At 41.8% G+C, this 17,603-nt stretch overlaps 1 protein-coding gene across 2 annotated transcripts in view; it reads left to right on the plus strand.

Moving 5' to 3' along the window:
- LOC111862707 overlaps positions 1-17,603 on the plus strand; it is a 268,559-nt gene that overhangs the window by 119,565 nt on the left and 131,391 nt on the right. Inside the window, exon 2 of one of the 2 annotated variants that reach the window (XM_033750765.1) lies at positions 860-990. The exons of the other annotated variant lie outside the window; for it this stretch is intronic. The gene's annotated coding sequence lies outside the window, so the exon portion shown is untranslated. The remainder of the gene's footprint in view (positions 1-859; positions 991-17,603) is intronic. 2 annotated transcript variants of the gene reach the window in all.

Raw genomic sequence — 17,603 nt, forward strand, 5'->3', positions numbered from 1 at the left:
TGACTTCTAATTCTTCTAATTTCCTGTGGCCATCTCCTTCCGTTAACTGACTGAACTGAACTAAATTTTTAGCCTCTCATTATATAGACTCGGGTTGGACTCCTCGGAAAACACATGTCTTTTCTTTTGTTGCGTGGGCACTTTCCGGCCGTTGCCTACAAATATATCTAAATTTCATAATATTTACCTATAAGGAATATAGCACAGGTTTTTCTAACACACTTCAGCCAGCCTATATATATATTTCATGAGTACTTCGAAGTCTGTGCAAACTTACCAATTCAATCAAGAAAGTCGTTTTTTGGGATCTGGCGCCGTGTAATCTTTGTTTCAGCCGACGTTTCGGAGGAACTTATCGCCTCCATCTTCAGGACAAGTGACTTGGCTTGCGAATGCAGAGTGCAGTAGCTGTAATGATAGGAAGTGAAAAGAGCTGCTAAGTATAGGAAGTAGGCACGGGGGGTGGTTACGGAGAGGGGACCAATGGGAGCAGTGAAGAGCGTTTAAGGCCATATATGCTCTTGTTGGCAGTGGGTGTGCGTGTGTGGGGGGGGAGGACTGCCAGTGAATCCAGGCAACCTGGAGGTCAATGGCACTGAAGTTGCAGTTAGACAAGAAGAACCGGTTGGCTGGGGGCAGGCTACTGACGCCAATGACATGATTTACAGGGGACAGGATACTGATGTCAACGACATGACGAAGAACTGGGGTGGTTTGGTGGAGTTCTCTTGAGGGAGAGGCTTCCATGCCATATATGGCCTTAAACGCTCTTCACTGCTCCCATTGGTCCCCTCTCCGTAACCACCCCCCGTGCCTACTTCCTATACTTAGCAGCTCTTTTCACTTCCTATCATTACAGCTACTGCACTCTGCATTCGCAAGCCAAGTCACTTGTCCTGAAGATGGAGGCGATAAGTTCCTCCGAAACGTCGGCTGAAACAAAGATTACACGGCGCCAGATCCCAAAAAACGACTTTCTTGATTGAATTGGTAAGTTTGCACAGACTTCGAAGTACTCATGAAATATATATATAGGCTGGCTGAAGTGTGTTAGAAAAACCTGTGCTATATTCCTTATAGGTAAATATTATGAAATTTAGATATATTTGTAGGCAACGGCCGGAAAGTGCCCACGCAACAAAAGAAAAGACATGTGTTTTCCGAGGAGTCCAACCCGAGTCTATATAATGAGAGGCTAAAAATTTAGTTCAGTTCAGTCAGTTAACGGAAGGAGATGGCCACACGAAATTAGAAGAATTAGAAGTCAACCTGTGAGGACTTAATGTGGGATTAGAATATTTAGTCACAGTGAGGTTATTAATTCCGGTACTAGAATAGGACTAGTGAAAAATGGGAAACCTAATGCGTGTGTTAACAGTGAACTGTAAATTGAGTAAATCAGCGACAGCGCTGTGTTTCCTGTAGGTACGATTTGATTGCTTAGGGTGCTAATTAATCTAATAGCAAACCCAATCCCAGTCTGTACTCACTAATAAATGTGACCTTATTTTCCTGTACCTTATCCTATCCAAAATTGCCTAAATATAGGACATGCTCTATCGCCATTAAATTTCAAATTTCCTTTATTATTGTACGCCATTAGGTATATGCGGGAATATCTAATCGAATTAAATTAAATGGGCATATCAGCTGCTTGTGTATGGTGATGATGTAAATATGATTGGAGATAACGTGTATTCCATAAAGAAGAACAAAGAAATTTGTTGGTGCTCGTAAGGAAACTTGGAAGAAGTAAATGCAGACAAATCTAAGTGCATGTAGATACTTCATAGCGTAGGATCAGCGGTTGAAAATTTATGAACAGGTTGAGTAGAATATTTGCATCGAACTGTGTTCAAGTGAAAGGTGGCTTGAGAAAATTATATGAGGAGCGTCATTACATTCTAAAAATAGTACATATATTTAGTAGAGGAGGAATTGATGAGCAGGGGATGTACGTACCGTGAATATTTAGTCATTGTGTATAATTGTGTATATCACTATATTATCACTTATAGGACTCCCGATGTTTTTAAATATGCCACCCTGTGCGTATACTTACAGATATAGAACTGTTTTCTAGTTGCTGTCCGTTTTCAATTCTTGACCAACCTCCTCACTGCTCATTTCCCTTGATAATTTACTTGAGAGAAAAACGTCGCTGCTACTGAATTGAATTACTTGAGTTCACTTGTAAATAAAAGTTTCCATCTGGATCTCGAATAATAAAACTTTAATTCAGAAGCTCGTGAACCCTGACTGTTATTTTTAAATTTCTGACACTCAACATTAATTACTCCTCATTATATAGCTTTCGCCCCGACATCACAGAAAACAGCCTGTGTTTGTGTGTACCGCAACATTACTTAGCAACATAGAAAACGCAGCAGTTCTATTGTTGTCTTGCGTATATTCGGTGGCGAGGTGTTTAACGGTCAGTTACCGAACAACGCTCTGTGTAACACGGTACATTATTATTATTATTATTATTATTATTATAATTTGCTTTGATCCTTGGCCTTTAGTTCAAAAGTGAACTGCACCAAACGATCGACCACCGCTTGTCGGCGAAGTTAGTGCCAACTTGTGTCGCGTGGTCAGCACGATGGATTTCAACGGCCGTTAATATTGTCACGGGTTGGATGTATAACGCGATAAATAAATTCACGCCGTATTGGAGGATATAGCGAATTTTATTTAACATTCGCTCTTACACTCACACAATTTACAAGCTCACAATTACCGCTATCTGCAGTATCACAAATACTAGCCTACTAGGTTTGCTCGGAACTAATTCGGAATTAACTGTGAATGGTCTTCACTGCTCCGTATCTAGCCTCGTTCCCGACAACGCAGAAAACAGCCACGTAATAGGCACCATTGTTGCCTGGCGCCGTGTTGCTAGCAACGCTGTCCGGAGTTGTTTACTGCTGCCTAGCAACCGCGGTATCCCTTGTGACGTCACCGCTGTTGACTCGCATTGCATAGCGACCAGTATGCTGGGACTCGCCTAATTTCGGCTCCGCTCGGCGCGTCAACTCCGGGGGGGTGGCGGGCGTCCAGTTAGCGCGACACGTCACAATATTGTAACGTGTTTTGGGTTCGAATCTTGTTGGTCACGTGTGTAAGTCCAAATCCTCATATTTACCAATGTGTTTGACTTACTACAGGAGTCATTGTGGGCACTCAGTAGCTTAGTTGCTTGAGCCGCTATGCTACAAGCATTGCTTTTCTAGTTTATGTTCATTTTCAAATCTTGACCAACCTTCTCACTACCTGATCTCCTCGATAATTTACTTCAGAAAATGAACCCACTGCTGCTAATTAAATTACTTCTGTTCACTTCGAAATAAATAGTCTTCTGTCTTCAAATTCAAGAACAAACACAGTTCGTAAATTTAGAGACGACGTGTTATGTTGTATGGATGCCTGGAAATTTGTAGGCAACAGAGTAATTACATGGTAATTGTATCAGAAGTCCGTATCCTTGGAACGACATAGTAAGAGAACTGTTATCGAAGGAAGTCAGTATCCTAGCAACAATGGAAGAACAACAGCAATATTGTGGAAAGATACAGCAGAATTTAAATTAAGAAAAGGAAGTCAGGATCATAGCAACAATCGAAAAGAACAGCATTATTGTGGAAAGATACAGCAGAATTTAAATTAAGAAAAGGAAATCAGTATCGTAGCAACAATGGAAAAACAACAGCATTATTGTGGAAAGATACAGCGTAATTTAAATTAAGAAAAGGAAGTCAGGATCATAGCAACAATGAAAAAGAACAGCATTATTGTGGAAAGATACAGCAGAATTTAAATTAAGAAAAGGAAATCAGTANAAAAAAAACACAACTTGTAAATTTAGCAACGACGAGTTATGTTGCATGGATGCCTGGAAATTTGTAGGCAACAGAGTAANGGAAATCAGTATCGTAGCAACAATGGAAAAACAACAGCATTATTGTGGAAAGATACAGCGTAATTTAAATTAAGAAAAGGAAGTCAGGATCATAGCAACAATGGAAAAGAACAGCATTCTTGTGGAAAGATACAGCAGAATTTAAATTAAGAAAAGGAAGTTAGTATCCTAGCAACAATGGATATACAACAGGATTATTGTGGAATTTAAATTAAGAAAAGGAAGTCAGTATCGTAGCAACGATGGAATAACAATAGCATTATTGTGGAAAGATACAGCAGAATTTAAAGTAAGAAAATGTCTATTAATGTTGAACGTTATACGAGGTCGCAAATGGAATTAAGCTGTACGTAACAGAAAATATAACAATTTGTCCGTATGTAACAGAAATTGTAACCATTTGTGATTATTGATACATTCGCTACTAAATAACGGAAGTTTTATTGTTGACTTGGTTACCTTTGAAATGTGCTCAGCGTAGCACGTGGAAGGATCCGGACATATTTTGTGTGAAATGCCTGAATAATTGCGAGCTTCCGAAAAGTGCAACCCGTTTTGGTCCCTCTCACCGTTTAGCAGTTACGTTCGTGCTGCATATTTGAGAGAGTAGATTAAAAGGAAGTGGTCACAAGAAGACAATTGTAATTATGTACCCAAAGAAACAAACAAACTAAAATTTGTTGGTGCTGGTAAGGAGACTTGGAAGAAGTAAATGCAGACAAATCTAAGTGCATGTAGATACTTCATAGCGTAGGATCAGCGGTTGAAAATTTATGAACAGGTTGAGTAGAATATTTGCATCGAACTGTGTTGAAGTAAAAGGTGGCTTGAGAAAATTATTTAATAAGGAGCGTCATTACATTCTAAAAGCAATGCTGTGATTTAGTAGAGGATGGGTAGGGCATGTTCGTACAATGAATATTTAGTAATTGTGTATAATTGTGTATATCACTATATTATGACTTATAGGACTATCGATGTTTTTAAATATGCCACCCTGTGCATATACTTACAGATATAGAACTGTTTTCTAGTTGCTGTCCGTTTTCAATTCTTGACCAACCTCCTCACTGCCTATTTTCCTTGGTAATTTACTTGAGAGAAAAAATTCGTTTCTACTGAATTGAATTACTTGTGTTCACTTGTAAATAAAAGTTTCCATCTGGATCTCGAATAATAAAACTTTAATTCAGAAGCTCGTGAACTCTGACGGTTAAAGTTCAATTTCTGACATTCAACCTTAGTTACTCCTTATTATATAGCTTTCGCACCGACCTCACAGAAAACAGCCTATATTGTTGTCTACGGCAACGTTACTTATCAACACAGAAAACGCAGTAGTTCTATTGTTGTCTTGCGTGTATTCGGTCGCGAGGTGTTTAACGGTAAGTTACCTAGCAACGCTCTGTCTAACACGGTACATTATTATTATAATTATTATTATTTGCTTTGATCCTTGGCCTTTAGTCCAAAAGTGAACTGTACCAAACGATCGACCGCCGCTTGTCGGCGAAGTTAGTGCCAAATTGTGTCGCGTGGTCAGCACAACGGATTTCTACGGCCGTTAATATTTTCATATCCTCATAATTACCAATGTGTTTGACTTACTACAGGAGCCATTATGGGCACTCAGTAGCTTAGTTGCTTGAGCCGCTATGCTACAAGCATTGCTTTTCTAGTTTATGTTCATTTTCAATTCTTGACCAGCCTTCTCAATACCTGATCTCCTTGATAATTTACTTCCGAAAATGAACCCAATGCTACTAATTAAATTGCTTCTGTTCACTTCGAAATAAATCGTCTTTTGTCTTCAAATTCAAGGAAAAACACAGCTTGTAAATTTAGCAACGAGGAGTTATGTTGCATGGATGCCTGGAAATTTGTAGGCAACACAGTAATTACGCGGTAATTGTATCAGAAGTCCGTGTCCTAGGAACGACATAATAAGAGTACTGTTATCGAAGAAAGTCAGTATCCTAGCAACAATGGAAAAACAACAGCATTATTGTGGAATTTAAATTAAGAAATGGAAGACAGTATCGTAGCAACGATGGAATAACAACAGCATTATTGTGGAAAGATACAGCAGAATTTAAAGTAAGAAAATGTCTATTAATGTTGAACGTTATACGAGGTCGCAAATGGAATTAAGCTGTACGTAACAGAAAATATAACAATTTGTCCGTATGTAACAGAAATTGTAACCATTTGTGATTATTGATACATTCGGTACTAAATAACGGAAGTTTTATTGTTGACTTGGTTACCTTTGAAATGTGCTCAGCGTAGCACGTGGAAGGATCCGGACATATTTTGTGTGAAATGCCTGAATAATTGCGAGCTTCCGAAAAGTGCAACCCGTTTTGGTCCCTCTCACCGTTTAGCAGTTACGTTCGTGCTGCATATTTGAGAGAGTAGATTAAAAGGAAGTGGTCACAAGAAGACAATTGTAATTATGTACCCAAAGAAACAAACAAACTAAAATTTGTTGGTGCTGGTAAGGAAACTTGGAAGAAGTAAATGCAGACAAATCTAAGTGCATGTAGATACTCCATAGCGTAGGATCAGCGGTTGAAAATTTATGAACAGGTTGAGTAGAATATTTGCATCGAACTGTGTTGAAGTAAAAGGTGGCTTGAGAAACTTATTTAATGAGGAGCGTCATTACATTCTAAAAGCAATGCTGTGATTTAGTAGAGGATGGGTAGGGCATGTTCGTACCATGAATATTTAGTAATTGTGTATAATTGTGTATATCACTATATTATCACTTATAGGTCTATCGATGTTTTTAAATATGCCACCCTGTGCATATACTTACAGATATAGAACTGTTTTCTAGTTGCTGTCCGTTTTCAATTCTTGACCAACCTCCTCACTGCCTATTTTCCTTGGTAATTTACTTGAGAGAAAAAATTCGTTTCTACTGAATTGAATTACTTGTGTTCACTTGTAAATAAAAGTTTCCATCTGGATCTCGAATAATAAAACTTTAATTCAGAAGCTCGTGAACTCTGACGGTTAAAGTTCAATTTCTGACATTCAACCTTAGTTACTCCTCATTATATAGGTTTCCCACCGGTAGATGTGAGAAATGTGGTAACAACACTACCAGGGCAAACTTTTGATGCAGGTCCCTTGTACGGCGTCTTGAGAAGATAAACAGGTTACAATATATCATTTTATTCAAATACAGAGGTCTCTCTCCTAATTGTAGGCATTATGTAAGGCGTATAATTTCAGCCAGAATCTCGTGATGTTTTCCAGATTGTATGTGAACCGACGAGAAATCTCTCCTTCGAGCAGTTATTTGTTTTTTCCGAATTGTCACGTGAATGGCTTTGTTTATATTCGTTGCTGCGTTAAGTTTGTATCAGTCCGTGTCAGCGCGTGCTGGCGAACCGTTGACTACTCCCGCTTTCAGGCGTCATGTCACAATACCAACGCCGCCTTATGATTTTATGTAGACGTACACTGAACAGAAGAGGTCCTTTACGGCACGACATCAGCACCGAATTCCTGAAGGTGTTACACCAATATATTTTAGAACGGTCTCTTTGCTGATATCAAATTTTTTATTGATCGTCCTTCCCATTCTCCTCGCCTATTTTCTTGCCGCAATTAACATTTTTGTTCATTCCGTCTGCCTCGGTGGTTTGAACACTGCTGTTTAATGGAAGTGCCACATCCCCTTCATATTATCACCGTGATCCTTTCTCACGCTGGCTTTCTTGTTGCTCGCAAGACTTTAATAATGACCTGTCAAACAAAAGAAGCAAGCCCTCTGATGAAATATTATGAGCTGGGAATACATAGGTTATCTGTGCGCTTAGTGTCGGAAACTGACACGAGGAGGCGAAATAAATTACTGAAAGAAATTCTTGATAAAATTGTTCACATTTATTCTTTAATGCGACAGGAAATATTGTAGCTTACGTGGACTACTTAAATAATTTTTTCACATGTTTATTATATACTAGCTGTACCCGGTCACGCGTTGCTGTGGCAGATCGAGTGAATTGAAAAATTCTGTTAGATAATTAACCGCTTCATCATTTCCACAACAGTGTGACGGACTTGTATGTGACTGCCTCGCAGTGAATGTTAGACTGAATGATATTGTTAAGATCGTAGACGTCTTTGTTCTTTGCCGCAAGAATAGCTCATTCACTCAGCCAATCGTGATTCTTATAATTGGTTTGAATGTTGGGAAATATTTTTTCAGCCAATTCTTCTTTTGACGTCACAAAATTGCAGAAGTTACGAGGCAACGAAATCCGTCCTGAGGTCAGATCAACCGGCACCTTTCCGTTCCCAATTTCCAGCAATTGATGTGAGAATATCTCAGCTGATCGATCGTTTTGCAGCTGGACACGCATATTTGTAGTTAATTTTAACGTCTTTACATGTCGCCACAAAGTAGAGTATTTCAGACAAGCATTTGTTTCGTCCGCTGGTGTCGATCGAGGAATTACAGGTAATGTTTGCCTGAAATCTCCTGCAAGCAATATTAATGCGTTCCCAAATGGTCTGATGTATCCACTCAAATCTTGCAATGATCGATGAAGAGCCTTGAGCAATTTTTGTGCGCCAGTGTGCATTCATCCCAAGCAATAAGTTTGCATTTCTGCAATACCCCTCCCATGCCTGATCCTTTGGAAATGTTGCACGTGGGAGTTTCAATGAATTGCATGTTCAATGGCAATCTCAAAGCGGAATGAGCAGTTTTTCCACCTGGTAGCAATGTCGCAGCTATTCCGGACGAAGCAAGAGCTAAGGCATTGTCATTTTGGGGTCGAATTGCTACCAGAGTCAATCTAATTAGGAACGTTTTACCAGTGCCTCCTGGTGCATCTAAGAAGAAGAATTCTGCAACCCCGTTATTGACAGTTTGCATTATTTGATCGTAAATGCCTTTTTGCTCAAGCGTTAGCTTAGGAATATTTGATTGCACATACGACAAAAGATCACCCGTGTTGTAATTTTGTTCACGACGCAATTCTACATTGAACGAAGCAGCAGCAGATCGACTCGGTGATGGCATTCCCAATTGATTGAGAACTTTGTTCGCGATTTCCAAGCAAAGATCTTCAAACATTATCAACGCTTCGTTGCAGATTTCTGCTGTGAAATCCATGTTCGTATTGGAATTTTCCTTGCGTATTCAACGGAAAATATCTTCAGCCATGTGCTGCTTTGTTGATTCTGCGATTCCTACGCAACGACCCATTGTTATTGCGTTGTCTCTGTGTGAACGCTCCGTGTATTCGTCGTAACCATGAAGATTCGATACAGTATCGCTATTGTTACTTCCATGCAACGGTCTGTTCTAGCGTTTCCATAGGGGTCACTCTTCTGAATTCCAAATTCCAATTCCGGTTTTCAAAAGAAGCATGTTTTTACCTGTCACAGGTGTGACATGTATGTAATAGATATATAAAAACGCGCGCATTCGAATGCAACGTTGTGTCAAAATTTCAAAGCAATCGGTGAAGAACTTTCGGAGATTTTCGAGGGGTAATAAACGAACATTTACATTTTTATTTATATAGATAATTGCAGGCCCTGCAATAAATGCATATGTTCAATAATTACTGGCTCGTGAATGAGTTATGCCCAGTGGCGTAAATAATATACACGTTTTTCTTTTTGTTCACTGAGGTATAATTTAATTCTTGCATTGGGGTTTTACTCAGGTCTGTCTGGTAGAGTTAGGACGGTGCATCTGTTCAGTCTGTGTGTAGTTTCGCTGTTGTCCAGTAGGTTCGCTCTATTGCATTAGTGTGGCTTTCTGATTTGCTAAAGTATTTGGCGTTCCACTTTGTTATTTCATTGAGCGCTGTGTTCATTTGTAGATCTTCACGGATCCTGTGGTTGCTTGTGTTCAGGGCGCGTTCAGAATGGCTCGTTGAATCTCGGATACTTAAACAAGTAGGAACAATTTACAGTTTTCTTCAAAATAAAGATGAAAATTTTCACGCTACACGGAAATGCTGTAGCTGACTTGTGATACCATGTCTCGCCGATACGAGACCGGTAGAGATTCAAAAGGAGAGTAGTGAGAGAAACTCTGGGGCATGTCACGAAAATGCCTTGGTACGTCAGCAACGGCAGGGAAGTTATCCAAACGCCCTAAGAAGTACTCACAAGTCCGTGTGTTCATTTCTCTTTCATTCAAGTTCGAAAGTCAGTTTTCTGAACCACTGTAGGCAAGAGCTGAGGAAGTCGATTCCATATTAACGGTGCGCTGCCTAATTTGGAGGCCTCCAGAGCAAAGATTTTAATTAGGCAAGAGCTGGAACCGGGTCACCTACACAAGAATCATGTAGTAGCAACTAGGTACTCGGATACCATCTCTCCAACTACTTCATGACAGTGGGAAACCAAGTTTGTTGGTCGCAGAACCTTCCCGATGGCTTCTAGCCACAGAACTAAATCATATTGTGACGCATAGACTCGTTGCTAGGCATATAACCTCGAAACAGACAGCGTACCGTTGCTATGCAACGATCGCGAGAAGGAGCAACGGCTGTTGCTTCGTAACGGTCCGTAAACACATCAACGATATCCGAACTACCGCTAGGCAAGCGCCCATAATAACAATAGTAGAACTGTTGGGGGCGGTGTTTTCTGTTGGGTCCGTCCAGGGGCTAAAGCTCGAGGACCCCATGCCGGCTCAGGGCAATTGAGAGTTCAGTTTTCAGACGGTGGCCAGCCGGGAATTGAGACAGTTCAGTTGTAGTATATTGGCCGGACAGGAGGAACCTGAGAGCGGGACTCTGAAAGATCTTTACTGTTAACATCTGTTGCTAGGAAACGGCTGTTGAAGACACTGCAGGCTGGAGAAGACTTAATGTTTGAGCAGTGATCAGTAAAGTGTGTAGATTAGCGGTAGCGCTCTTCCCGCTGCATCTGGAGCACAGGGCATCTCTGAAACTCTTTGTTTCACTTCAGTTTCTTAACCTTACAGACAGTCAGTAGGAATCTTTGGACTGAGCATCAGCAAGGAAACACAAATATGGAAAAAACGCTGAGAGACGTTCATACCTCGAGTGTTATTCGAACCCACGATCCCAGTGTTCTCTGAGAGCCAGAGAGCCCGGATGTAAACATCCGTATTTCCTTCTGCATAATTAATATACATAAAGGCTATCAATTTCAGTTCAGTCTTATAAGACATGTTTAATAAGAATTGTCTTCGTTAAACGTTAAATTTCTTCTTCCTATTTCCGTTTCTGTTATGTACTAGATATATTTCCCGTGTATGTGAAATCAGCCAATCACGTTCTGCCTACACGAAGCAGAAATAGAAGAGAGGAATGTACGAATATCTGGAACGAGATTTGAACCTGCATTTCGAGATATCGAAGGCCTTGAATGCCACAGACCCACAGGATGGCACTAACCTTTTGCTTGTCACCTTCATACAACGAAACTGCGAGTGATATAAAAGGCCTATTATTTAGATACGATATTGATCATAAGATTTCTTGTATTAATCTTCTACCGGAAGCTCGGACAGAAACCACAGAGGGTCAAGTATCATAACAATGATATTCTCTTTAGATCCACTGAGCTGTCTCATCTTTTATTCCTTTACAATTCTTTCTCATTTGAGAGCCGGCCGGCTTGTTACTTCTGGATTACGAGATAAAGTAGAGACTGCTGACAGAAAAGAAATCATGAGCTGCACAAGTTTAATTGAAATGGTTGCAATTAGAGCTAGCAGTTTAATCAGTGGAAACATTTCCTGCGGTTGTATGACGGTCACATACTCCGTGTGTATTGAAGCGCCGCAAGGAAGCAAAATGGAAACCATGCCGACTGACAGCGCCACATGCAGGCAAACTGATCTCAGTTCCGACAGTTTAACTAACGTTCTCCTTTGCCCTCGCACGCCCTTACAGCATTAGTCTGTTCCGTAGGGCTTAACCTAAGTACGCAACATTTTAATTTCCTGCAAAATTTGGTAGAGTAAGGTGGTTTTGGTCCTGTATGACTACGAGCTCTACCAGATTAAAAAAAAATACTTAATATTCTGACATGTGGACCCATTTCTAGGCAACGACTCGGTAAACATATTCCCGCGGCAAGGAATACGCAGACAACAATCGAATAACTTCTTTTGTTGTGCATTGCGCTCCAAGTACAATAGAGGAAGAGGTGTTTCGATGTGGTTCGCATATATCCATTTCTATGCAAAGGGCTAATAAACACGCATTCTTGATAACAAAAGACAGTGTTTTCCGTGGGGTCCGTGCTGAGGAATTATAAGAGGAATAGAACGGAGAATGATCCTTGCGTAGACGCCATGCTAATCTTTTCTGTATCGTTGAAGTTTTAGTACACACTGACAACAGACTTATTACTGCTGACTGTGACTGTGGCAAACGACAGACCCGTCCTCTCGTCAGAGAGAGCGCCCCACACCAACAAACACGCAGCTGTCCGACAGTAATGAAGATCTGGTCTTAAGTCCCAGAGGGGTGCGTTTTTCCAAAAGAGACTGGCCGACTCGGTCGTAATAGAACTTTCACTCTTGAGTACAACGGAGTACAACGGAGATCGAGAGTGGGAACGGAGCGTGTCCTAATGATTTGTGAAGTGGGTAGATTAGCGATAGCTCTATGATTGTGATTAAGGGACATTGTAAAAACAGGTGTCAATACATCCAGTTAATCAATGCGAAATACATTATTAGTCACACGTGACAAATTATGAGGTGACTGACTCTAGACGGGGTTTGGAGTGGTGACTGTATTTATTGAACACGTGTAAACACAAACCATAACTCTAATCGATTACAACTCTCTCTCGCTGATCTACACTCTTTACTAATCATTACAGCATCCACGTGGTTCAAATTTACAGCTCTGCTTGAAGCAAACAGAAAGAAATTTTTATCTGCTGATGATATTTGAAGACACAGGAGCCATGATCGGATAATTTCGAGCTTGGTGTGAAAGCAGGCAGTGCTAGAAGCTTTGCAATGGAAGATTAGGATGTGTAGGCAGAAGCAGAAGGCGAAGTCTGCGAGAAGACTCTTGGCTCTGTGAGAGCGGTCAGACTTCTGCTCCCATGCGCCACTGCTCACTGCCTCGAGGCCGCCTTTTCTGCGAAGGTCAACTTTGAAACATGGGCAAGAAACTTAGTCATGGTTTCAGAAATGCGTTAGCTGCGACATAGCCACGCCAAGTGAAACATTATCATTCTTCACACCGAGAATTACTTTTACGAAATTCCATTGGCAATATTGAGGCATGTAGACCCGTTGCTGGGCAACGACCGTGAAATTAGCAATACGACTATAAACAGCAACAGAGAAACGATGTTTTCTTTGTGTTTCGTGTTATAAGCAGGACAATTTAGGAGTTAGTGACTTAGAGGAGTGTTGCAACTCAGTCTTAGTGAGCTGTTGCTGTGAGAAGCTGGTAGCATAGGCCGTGGACCGTTCGGGAAGGGAAATGTGCGCCGTTAGAAAGCGTTATAGAGCAACGGCTAGTGAAGACTCTAATAGACTCAGAAGACCTGATGTGTCATTTTTCTTCCTTGGGCGCTACAGCCCCAATTTGGGTTTTGGCCTACATCCATGAAACTTTCCGTTTCACTTCGGTTTACTAGATTTTGGACATTCGGTAGGACTCCTTGGGCGGGTTATCAGCTCGTCGCAAGGCCTCTTCCTGTACACAAACACAGAAAAACGCACACACACACACACACAAACACTAAATATCCATGCCTTAAGTGGGATTCGAACCCACGATCCCGGTTTCCGAGCGAGTGAAGACAGTGCATGCCTTAGACCGCTCGGCTACCGTGACCGGCGTTGTGTCCTATAGTGAATTGTAAAATGTAGTCACGCCCTGTAACAGAGTCCAATAAATCCGGCAATCAGGCCAAAACCCTGTCTATAATCACGCAATCATTTGACTTTTTTTTTGTTTATCATTTTCTGAACAACGAAATTAATATTTAAAGGACTAAAAATGAATAGCTAAATTGCTGTCCAATTTTATTCAGTTCGACGCCTGAGGAACAGAAATGCAGTGAAAATGATTAATGATAATTTTTGCTTTGTTTATTGCCATTTCAAATATCAGGAAGAATATTTTAATTTATTTGTTAAGCTTAAGGGGTAGCCTTCTGGTCAATTGAAACATCTCTCCGTCCTGTATGCTGCTTGAAACTTAGTCACGAATCGCACCGCATGCACACACACACCTCGAGTCCCGCAGACTTAGTGAAAACGTTTGTTAAATATGAAACACGTGTTTTATTTTACTCTACAACACGTGTTCCTAGCATCCTCCCGGATGAATATATTTAGCAAAATATCTCTCAGGAACGCATGTATTTCTTCATGTAGTGCGCTCTGTTTTAACCAAAATTAAAGGAATTCAGCAACTTTTATTAAAACATCCCTCTCAATTTTAATGAAGCCGTTCTGCGGTTCTCGGGCTGTCCCATGCGAAAGAACGGGCAGAACGGAATGCGTCTCTCCGACCCCGGGTTTCCAGACACACTTGAAAGTACTTCACTAAAATTCTCGAAGCATTAGGCTTACGAGTTGCCCGCGCCGGTTTATTAATCTCTTACTACACATCTTCATTGCTCGGTCCTACAGCGCAGAACATGGACACATAAGACGTACTTATTGGATTCCGAAATAAATTATTACGTTTAATCTTATCACTCGTCACCCCGCAAGGTGTGCAGTAGTCGTGACCACGCAGCACATTATCACATCCTCCGTCTTCAGTTCTAGAGCCTACCTCTGATCAGACACTCGTTAGGAAGTTTTTATCTTTAGGATTTGTCTTTCCCATAATTTTGCCTGTGGTTCTGTATGGATGTGAAACTTGGTCTCTGACATTAGAGGTGGAACATAGACTGAGGGTGTGTGAGAACAGGGCGCTGAGGAGAATATTTGGACCGAAGAGAGATGAAGTGACAGGAGGTTAGAGAAAACTGCATAACGAGGAGCTTCATAAATTTACTCTCCGCGGAGTATAGTTAGAATGTTCAAATGTTGTAAAATTAAATGGGGCGGGCATGTAGCAAGAATGGGGAGAAGAAGAAAGAGACTACTAGGAAGACCATGACGTAAATGAGTGGATACTATTAAAATGGATCTTCAAGAGATAGGACAAGGTGATATGGACTGAATTCAGGTGGCTCAGGATAGGGACCAGTGGAGGGCTCTTGTGAACACGGCAATAAACTTCCGCGTTCCATGAAATGTTGGGGAGTTCTTGAGTAGATGCACAACTGGCGGCTGCTCAAGAAGGGCTCAGCTCCATGGAGTTAGTTTCTGTTAGGTTCCCGCAACGCTTACTGTGAAAAGTAGCGTTTCCTGACTTATATCGTGTAGTCCGGCAGCTCACCGACGTTTCGGACGAACGTAATTTCTCCACCTTCAGGGCCTAATAATATGCCAAACAAGCAGATCTTCTGCCTTTTGCTAGCTCAGTATAATTCCTATGCCTTAATTTGGAGTCAGTTCCTTCGAAACGTCGATGAACTTGTACCGGACTAACGATGTCACAAGTCCCTTGTCATTTAGTTGCTGTGAAGCCACATCATTGCATATTTACGGAATGTTCATATGGCTGTACGTTGAACTGAACTTAACTCTGTGATTATTCAATATTTCTGTCCGTATTATTTTAGTTACTGTTGATCTCTTTCGATCCTGTAGGCTGCTTGTGGTGTCCGTCATCAAACACCAATCTTACACGCACTGGATAATTCACAAGACGGCTCATCTTCCTTAAGAAATTTAGTAGACTCAAAATGTCGTTAGTACGTAGTAAAAGAGACATACACCTCCCGTCCCAGCGAGTAGATTATTGGTAGGTTTTATCACCACCCAGTAAAAGAAACGCACCTACATGCGGGTTCACGTTGAGCGTGTGATACTGTTGCTGGTAATGGCCCATAAAAGAGTTTGGTCTGTTTTTAATGCTTTGGCCCGTCTTGTTTGTGCATGTTGGGTCTTATCTTGAAGAAGAGGAAGTAACTGGAGGATGGGAGCATAGCTGCTGTGGCCACCATCATTATCAGAATGTGGAACTCCTGAAGCCGAGATGGCCGTAGCGTGTGGCACAGAGCAGAAATGCTACCACATTTTTGTCAGAAAACGTGAAGGTAAAACGACTGTTTCAAGACGGAGACATAAATGGGGGACACGGCAGTGTAATTGGTTGAGGCACTATGCTACAAGCCTGAAGGTTGCGGGTTCGATTCCCCATGAGGTCATTGCATTTTTCCTTCCAGCTACCCTATGTCCCTGGGACCGACTCAACCTCTGACAGAAATGAGTACCAGGAACCTTCCTGGGGGTAAAGGGTGGCCGGCGCGTAAGGCTGACCTCGGCCATATGTGAGCCGATTAAAATGCTGGAGCCTCGACGTCTCGCAACCTTACAGTCCCCTTACGGCCTGTTACAGGGGTAGCTTTACTTTTCTTGTATCTTTTACACATAGATGGCCGATCGCAGTGGCTGCGCGGTCTCAAGTATATGTGTTCGCCCGCTCGAACACTGGGATCGTGGGCTCGAATCCCACTCGAGGCATGGATGTATGTCTGTGTTTATTCTATGTTTGTGTTAGGTAGCGGCCTTATGACGGAGTCCTTCCGTCTGTCTAAGATTAAGAAACTCCTCGACAGTAGTGAGTCCGGGCTTGAAGCTCGCCATTTATTTCTACGCGTAGCGCCGAGTTTAAGCATGTGTAAAGGCGCGTCCACATTACTCGTGCTCGTGCTCGCCAGGCTTCGGCGCGTGAGGATCCGTATATTTACTCGCAGTGTGTATAGGCTGTAGTCGTATTTTAATTTATTGGCTATAGTTTTTAAATTAAAAATTAAAAATTTGCTTGTCTCGTGACTTGTCATATCGTCCACATTACTCGCGAGTATAGCGAGTCACACGAGCACGAGTAATGTGGACGCGCCTTAATACTTATTTAAGCAAAGGGACACCGTTATCTCAGGGGTACATACACGTACAAGTAGTTACCACTGCAGCGGCTGTGGTGTGTGTTTGCTTATTGGGCAAGGAAGTAGCATACTGTGGCATATTCACTCAAAGCAAGAATTGTGGAACTACAACAGTCGGCCGTTACTAGGCAGCGGCCCCTAAACAGCAACAGCGGAATGTTTTCTGCGCAGTCAGTGCCGATGTTTGCGCACGCAACAATGGAATACGTCATTCCATCGCTAAGCAACATCTACACTCCAACGGACGAACGGTGTTTATACGCGGTCCCTACCGAGGTGTTATAAGCAGGACAAATGTGTGTGTGTGTAATGCCCTAGCGGCGCAGGGGGGAATGGAGGTATCCCTCCCGCTGCTGCCGCCGCTGTAATGCCGTGGTACAGGGGGGCGTGGAGTCAGCCCGCCTCTGTCACCACGGTAACTCCGCATGTAGGGGCCGTGGAGGTATCCTTCCTTGCCTCCACTGGTTATGTCGTAAACTGGTACTCCTGGTAACGTCGCGCCGTCGGGGGTGTGCAGGTACCCCTCCTTGCCTCCACTGGTTATGCTGTAAGGCGTTAACGCAACCATCCTAGCTTACCCTTAGCTAGGATTCTCCTATCTCGGAGTTTCCTTCTGTCATACAAGCTGCCACCATCTATTCTCTGTTCTTTCAATTGTTGGTACTACTCCCTGACATATAGT

This window comes from Cryptotermes secundus, unplaced genomic scaffold (assembly GCF_002891405.2).
Source record: "Cryptotermes secundus unplaced genomic scaffold, Csec_1.0 scaffold5, whole genome shotgun sequence".
NCBI classification, from domain to species: domain Eukaryota; kingdom Metazoa; phylum Arthropoda; class Insecta; order Blattodea; family Kalotermitidae; genus Cryptotermes; species Cryptotermes secundus.